The following is an 8420-nucleotide window of genomic DNA, read 5'->3' on the forward strand; positions in this document are numbered from 1 at the left end:
TAATCTATCTGCGTTCTCCTTTAACGTTGTTGTGTTTATTTTGTAAATATCATTGTGACATGACTCAGCGAGCCGCCGTAGCTCAGACAGGTAAGAAGGAGCGAGGTTATGAGGAGGATATTTTACAGGAATCCAGTGGAAACATTACAGATGGGGTGTGATGTGATGATGTGAGCGGGCGTGGGTGAAGAGGAGTGTAAAGATATATATATATATATATATTTGTTATGGGTAAAGTCAAACTAGCCTATTTATATAGTATCATGTAGAATGTGAAACCTGTAGCGCATACAGCGGTACCTTGAAACTTGACGTCAGTGGGTTCTGGGAAGGTCGTGACTTAGCGTGACTTATTGTAGTAAAACAGCGAGTGAGGAATGTGATTAGTGGAGGAACTTATGAGCAGTAATAATGAAGAGAAGTTTAGTGCTCCTGTCTCCTTCTTTTACTACATTAAACCACGTTAAGCTTTATTTTGAACCAGAAGCGTTTTAGACTCTGGGAGAAGCTGATTCTGATTCTCACCATTTCTCAGAAGCTGGAGCTGTAACACAAGTTTAAAAGTGAAACAGGGAGGAGAATCCAGATAAACACAGATACATGTGGAGCTGTAACCCTGGATCTGACGCTTATTCCACACTGATGCAGATTCAGCTCAGATTCACACGCTGATGATGTTTTACTGCTCAAGACGAGCGCTGAACAAAGTGGTGGTCACACACACGCCGAGTTTAAGGGAACAAATCATCACCCCTAAAAAATTAGCTTTATAAAACGAGACTCGCTGGAGGGGAGACGGATGTGAGGTGAGGAACAGAACGGGTGCCAGGACTCTTCTCTTTAAAGTCTGTTTCCTCCTCACACACACACACACAGATGGGAGGCTTCCTGTGTCTGGCCTTTCTCACCTCGTGTTATCCAGGAAGAACTTGAAGAGGAAATCGACCATCTCCTCGTTACCACCTCAGATCATCAGTCATAATCACGTTATCCTAAACACACAGAGAGAGCTCGGCCGTGAGGACGGTTCCTGTAAAATAATAATAATAAAATATCATCTCCAGGTTTTACAGATTGTGGGTTCAGCACCACTTTCTGATTTATAAATGTTTATCTCATTGTTCAGGTCCATTAAAAGCTGAAGAAATACAGTACCATAACTGATGGGAGTTGTTAAGAACGATAGAGTCTGGTATAGCTGCTCGAGTCACTTAGGGGGGCTGTTCATTTAAAACAACACAAAAACCGGGGCTGGGGAACTTTTTATAATAATATTAATAAGGAAAAAAAAGTATAATATATATAAAAATAAATATAATATAATATAATATAATATAGTAATGTAATGTAATGTAATAAATAGAATAGAATAGAATAGAATAATAATAATGATAATAATAATAATGATAATAATAATACTAATACTAATAACAATGATAATACTAATAATAATAATATAAATAATAATAATAGTGATAAAATAATAAGAAAATAACAGTAATAATAATACTAAAATAAAATAAAATAATAATAATAATAACAGTAATAAAAATAGTAATAAAATAATAATTACAATAGTATTATTAATAGTAATAATTAATTATAATAATAATAATAATAATAATAATAGTAAGAAGAAGAAGAAGAAGAATGATGACTTTTATAATTTAATTGTAAGTTTGTATTCATCTGTACGTCTGTGTTCTATTTATGGCCAAAAGTTGTGATCAATTAAATCAATTGTATGTTTTCAACTTTGCGACAACAGTTTGGGGAAGGCCCTTTTCTGATCCAGCTGTCCATGATCTCCTGACCTGACACTGTTGTGATGAACTATCCAGGCCTTTCCAACCAGGAGCAGTGCTAACTCATCTTCAAACCACTGTCAGGGCTTTAAACAGTGACTATAGTGGCCCAAACATCCAAACAATAAGACGTGTGAGGAGAATAATTTGTATACGTGATAATAAATGCTTTCTTTATCCATGATTGAAAGGACAGAACAGGAGTACACAGGTGTACATAATAAATAGTACATCATCTTTTTAATGTTTATTTTACTGTTTATTCACTCAATCAATCGACTGAGTAACAGTGACACAAAAACAAATGATATTCAAACATGGAGGTCGGAACTAAATCCTTCTCGCTGGCCTGGCTTAATCGGTTTACCCAGAGGATTACAGTGAAGAGGGGGGCTGAACACGGCAGCCTGAGTCGTGCACCACCACCACACACACAGTCCTGATTCACTAGAACAGCAAAACACACTTCTGATAATGAAGCAACAGACTGGGGTTTCACATCCAGGTCAGGTTCTATCAATCAATCAGAGGTGTGGCGTAATGGTAAGAGAGGGTGAGGGTTCAAATCTCAGACTGAGCTCATGAATACAGAATGCACAGTGTTACGAGAACCTAGACATTAAGGGAAAACATCAGTGCACTTTCAGTGTAGGTCCCGAGCCCAGATACATAGGAGGGGTGCGTCAGGAAGGGCATCTGATGTAAAAACTGTGCCAAGTCAAAAATTGCAGACAAAAGGCAGGAGCTTCAATCCAAATCATCAAGCAGGAGCTTCAGTAAGAAGCTTCTATAAGATACTTCAGACAGAAGCTTCAGGCAGGAGCTTCAGTCAAAATCATCAGGCAGGAGCTTCAGTCAAAATCATCAGGCAGGAGCTTCAGTCAAAATCATCAGGCAGGAGCTTCAGTCAAAATCTTCAGGCAGGAGCTTCAGTCAAAATCATCAGGCAGGAGCTTGAGTCAAAATCATCAGGCAGGAGCTTCAGTCAAGAGTTTCAGTCAAAATCATCAGGCAGGAGCTTCAGTCAAAATCATCAGGCAGGAGCTTCAGTAAAAATCATCAGGCAGGAGCTTCAGTCAAGAGTTTTAGTCAAAATCATCAGGCAGGAGCTTCAGTCAAAATCTTCAGGCAGGAGCTTCAGTCAAAATCATCAGGCAGGAGCTTCAGGCAGGAGCTTCAGTCCGGAGGTTTAGGCAAAATTATCAGGCAGGAGCTTCAGTAAAAATCATCAGGCAGGAGCTTTAGGCAGGAGCTTCAGTCAAAAGCTTCAGTCGGGAGCTTCAGTAAGAAGCTTCTATAAGATACTTCAGACCGACGCTTCAGGCAGGAGCTTTAGGCAGGAGCTTTAGACAGGAGCCTTAGTCAAGAGCACAGAATGGTGCAATAAACAAAAAACATCCAGTAAGCGACAGTTCTGCAGAAGGAAAAGCCTCGTTGATGAGACAGGTGGTTCACAAGCATCACAGAACGCAGAAATTTTTTTACAGCTGCAGACTTTCCATGAGATTATGGACTGTGTCTGTGGTAATTTGTGCCTATTGTGTCTTTAGTAAAATAGGGGACTGGTGTAAATGAGAAGGCTCAACTCACAGTCTGCATTCTAATTCACTTCACCTGATGGCAATAAGTTTAGCTAAAATGGCTAAATAAGAGGGGCGGGATAATTTGACCAGAAAATCTATGGACACTGGCATCACTACAGAACTCCGTTCTGTGCATTAAATGTAGATGGCAGATTTTTAGGGCGCCTGAGGTCGGCAGCACTCACACAGATTTTGATATCATTTCTAAAGCTCCTGTAATCCCGTCCCACGCCCGGGTCCTTCATCTCGTTGCGGGTCATTAGCGGTCAGGAGTAATCCTCGCTCGTCTGCAGAGCGGCCGTTACCCATCAGGACGCGACGTGATCACGCCAGGTCAGAGTTCCAGTGCTGCCTGACTCGGGTCCCGGTGATTTGGTTAAACAAAGCAGGATGTTTTGAATGAGCCGGATGTGGCCTCGTCATGCACAGACGCTCGTGTGTTCGGGTGACGGAGGTCATGTGACTGAGAGCAGGTGAGAGGATGAGAAGGAACCACAGTGGAGTATACAGAGTCACATATACGGCCAAAAGTATTCGGACACCTGATCAAATAGTGACCTTAAACTAGTGACCTCTGTGTGAACGTTTCAGCTAGAACAGCAGCCGCTCTTTGGGGGTCTGATGTCCTTCTTTTTTGGGACTGATGTCCTCCTGTTATGGGGTCTAATATCCTTCTTTTGGGATCTAATGCCCTCCTGTTTTAGGGTTTGATGCCCTCCTATTTTGAGGTTAGATGTTTTTCTTTTTGGGATCTCTGGTATTCTCCTCTTTTGGGGTCTGATGTCCTCCTGTTTTGGGGTCTGATGTCCTCCTCTTTTGGGGTCTGATGTATTCCTGATGTCCTCCTGTTTTGGAGGTCTAATGTCCTCCTCTTTTGGGGTCTGATGTCCTCCTGTTTTTGGGGTCTCTGATATTCTCCTGTTTTAGGGTCTGATGTTCTCTTTTTTGGGGGTCTGATGTCCTCCTGTTTTGGAGTCTGATGTCCTCCTCTTTTGGAGTCTGATGTCCTCCTGTTTTGGGGTCTGATGTCCTCCTCTTTTGTAGGTCTGATTTCCTTCAGTTTTAGGGTCTAATGTCCTCCTGTTTTGGGGTCTGATGTCCTCCTCTTTTGGGGTCTAATGTCCTCCTGTTTTGGGGTCTGATGTCTTCCTGATGTTCTCCTGTTTTGGGGACTGATATCCTCTTATTTTGGACTTTTACTGCCCTCCTGTTTTGGGGTCTGATGTTCTCCTTTTTGAGGTTAGATGCTTTTCTTTTTGGGGTCTCTGATATTTTCATGTTTTAGGGTTTGATGTCCTCCTGTTTGGGGGTTTTGGTGTCATTCTTTTTGGGATCTGATGTTCTCTTTTTGGGGTCTCTGATGTTCTCCTGTGTTCGGGTCAAATATCCTTCTTTTTGGAGTTTGATGTTCTCCTTTTTGGGGTCTAATGCCCTCCTGTTTTGGGTGTCTGATGTCCTCCTGTTTTAGGGTCAGATGCCCTATTTTTGGGGGGTTTAATGCCCTTCTTTTTTGGCATCTGTTGTCCCCCTGTTTTTGGGTCTGATGTCCTCCTGTGTGTGTGATTGTGTGTGTGTGTGTCACACCGACTCAGATCTGTCAGAACTTCCTCTGAAAACCATAGGCAACGATCAGGGCAACCGCGGCGACACGCTTCATGTCAGGCTAAACGCTGAAGTTGTTTTTTCTGCCTCGCTGAAATGTTTCCTCTCACTTACTCATCAGGACGAGGAATGTGTTAGCGCTAACGAGTAACGCGGCAGAGCTCCAGTTTTTCCTTCCCTCCCTGTCCTCACAAGTCCACTACATCTCCCTGATTCCAGCAAAATGGATGACTCACGTCTCGGGACGGGCTCGGAGCTGGAAGCTAAGCACACGGATCCATGGGGAGTCGACGACACTCCTTGATACGGTATTCACAGGGATGCTAGGTGCATGACTGATGCGCTAATCACTGGAGCGCAAAGCGGAGTACAGAGGAAACTCGTGGGCAGCGAGGGCGTGGCAGCGCTGACACTTCTGTCTGTCATGCTCAGATATTCACTCATCGAGCCCAGCTGATTCTGTTCTCGCTAACCTGAAGCTGAACGCTGTTCAGGAGATAGTTAGCAAGAACTAGCAAGCGTGGACTCGCCTGAGCACTAATGTCTGAACCTCAGTTTAATGACTGGTATTTGAAACGTTTCCCTCACCCTCACACGTACCATCAGATCCACATCTAATAGATCCCTCACCCTCACACGCAGCATCAGATCCACATCTAATAGATCCCTCACCCTCACACGCAGCATCAGATCCACATCTAATAGATCCCTCACCCTCACACGCAGCATCAGATCACTGCACGTTTCTGGTGGGTGGTCCTAATGTTTTGGCTCATCAGTGTGTGACTGAGCGGATGAAACCATAACGGACAGACTGCTTAGCGTCGGGCGCGATGCTCCTAACGAAAACAACAGAACTGGAGCTGGTGAGTCATCCTCTACATCGCCGACGCAAAGCTAACCGAAGCAGCAGCAGCTCGACACGTCAACGAGAAGAAACGACGCCGGCCACTCACACAGAGAATAAAACCTTCAGTTTACTTCAGTAATGACTGCACCAACGTTTAAGTGATTATTGATTCATTGTTACTCATGCATGATATAAATATACACCCATCAGCCATAACATTAAAACCACCTCCCTGTTTCTACACTCACTGTCCATTTTATCAGCTCCACTTACCATATAGAAGCACTTTGTAGTTCTACAATTACTGACTGTAGTCCATCTGTTTCTCTACATACTTTGTTACCCCCTTTCACCCTGTTCTTCAATGGTCAGGACCCCCACAGAGCAGGTATTATTTAGGTGGTGGATGATTCTCAGCACTGCAGTGACACTGACATGGTGGTGGTGTGTTAGTGTGTGTTGTCTGGTATGAGTGGATCAGACACAGCAGCGCTGCTGGAGTTTTTAAACACCTCACTGTCACTGCTGGACTGAGAATAGTCCACCAACCAAAAATATCCAACCAACAGCGCCCCATGGGCAGCGTCCTGTGACCACTGATGAAGGTCTAGAAGATGACCGACTCAAACAGCAGCAATAGATGAGGAGGTGGTTTTAATGTTATGGCTGATCGGTGTATATAGCTCTCACACACACACACACACACACACACACACACACACACACACAGCATTACAGGAAACACACACACGGCACTACAGGAAACGTCATCTTTTTGCACGTGTTCTCCACCGCCACATTCCTCTCCTCCATCCCTCTTCATGTACGAGTTGCTATGACAGCTCGGATTTACCCAGAATCCCTCAGAGAACTGCAATACATGGCACATGCGCGCTAGCTGCATGGCTGCCATGGTTACGGGGAAAAATGGCACAGCTTTGCTGACACTCATCGGGTCAAAGCCTTTCCGTACCGAAACGTGTGAAGACTCACGTTGAGGGTGAAAACTCAAATGTGGAGGAACGGCGTGTATAGCACATCCTGCACCTACGCTGGCTATTTCTACAGCTCTGGGACTCCACCAGACCTCAGCGAGAGCAAGGAGAAAACCACACTATACAAGAAACACATTCAGGCTCATCTGACATTTGAGGGAAAAAGAATAGATGATGTTAAATGGACAGACAAACTTCAGAAAAGTAATAAATAAAATATTTTAAAAAGAAAGAAAACCATGGAATCATTTTTTAATGAAACAATAAATGCATCATCAATAGAGGGCGCTGCAGGAGGCGCTGCGTTCCCTCTCCTTTACAACTTGATGCCTATGGATGTTGTCATGTTTTGTGTCAATCTGTCTTCCGCTTCTGGTGGATCCCTGATTGCAGTCGAAGTGGGTATATTGCTGCTCATGCTTCCTCCAAACTACGTGCAGTCCTTAGTGGAACCCTTTTTCACCCATGCATTCTGCCAGTCAGGGTCCTTACTCAGCGTTTCAAGACCCCGCCCACATAGTCCGGTCATCCCGCCCTAGCAGAAACGTGTCTGCTGCAGGCACTGCCAATTATGCCCGCTAGATGGTGCCCAGCCGACCGGGGCCAATGCCGAGTTTCAAACCGAGGAGTTTAGAATCTCTGCGCTGGGGTGCTAGCGAAACATCCCGCTGCGCCACCTGAGCGCTGCACCATTTTTCTCTCCTCTACAACTTGATATGCCCGTGGATGTCATCACAGTTCCTGCTGAGAAACCGACTTTGGTTCTTCATGAGGACATTCCCGGGTTCGGAACCTGTTTATTTGCCAGACTGGTCAATCCAACTTAAAACTTTTTGGACAGGAAGGTTCTCAGTGTGTCTGGCAAAACATAAACAAAGACAAAAATGGTGCTGGTAGTGCGATGGTACGGTGGACCTGAATGACTTGCTGTAATTGAGGGAACCATAAACTCCAGATAAAGTAAGGTTATCTGTCTGTGAGCTGAAGCTGAAGTGTTTTCGGGTTTTGAAGCGCTCATGTTTTGTCGGATTTGCTGGCCGCTACACGTTGGTTTCTGACTGCTTGGGGGTTCTTGGTCATAGAAACTTGTGCTGATCAGGGATGTTGGGTTGCTGTCGTTCTGCCTCTCTCGTCCGATCAGTCGGGTTTGACGACGTGGGGGAGGTGGGCGCTGATGTCCTGAGAAAGCCCTCATGACCGTGGTACTCTCGGCAGGCTGACATTTTTATCTTAATTTATATCACATTTTAACTACATTTACCCACTTGAGGTTGAAGCCTGCAAGTCGAGACTGCCGTGCCAACAATGCTGCAACACTGGCGTGTCTAGAACTCACTGCGGACTTTATCACAGACTGGACTGAATAACCTTGGGTTCCTCTCAAGGTTCCTTCCTGTATTTTTAAGGACGTTTTTCCGGCCACCGTCTCCCTCGGTTTGCTCAGCAGGGGTTTTTGGTCCGTCGGTTGCGGATTCTGTAAAGCTGCTTTGAGATGATGTGTATTGTAAAAAATGCTACACAAATAATTTTGACTAGAATTGACTTTTTCAGCCGCAATCAGAAAGGGGGGGGGGGAGCAATTACT

Source organism: Trichomycterus rosablanca, chromosome 16 (genome assembly GCF_030014385.1).
Source record: "Trichomycterus rosablanca isolate fTriRos1 chromosome 16, fTriRos1.hap1, whole genome shotgun sequence".
In the NCBI taxonomy this organism is placed as follows: domain Eukaryota; kingdom Metazoa; phylum Chordata; class Actinopteri; order Siluriformes; family Trichomycteridae; genus Trichomycterus; species Trichomycterus rosablanca.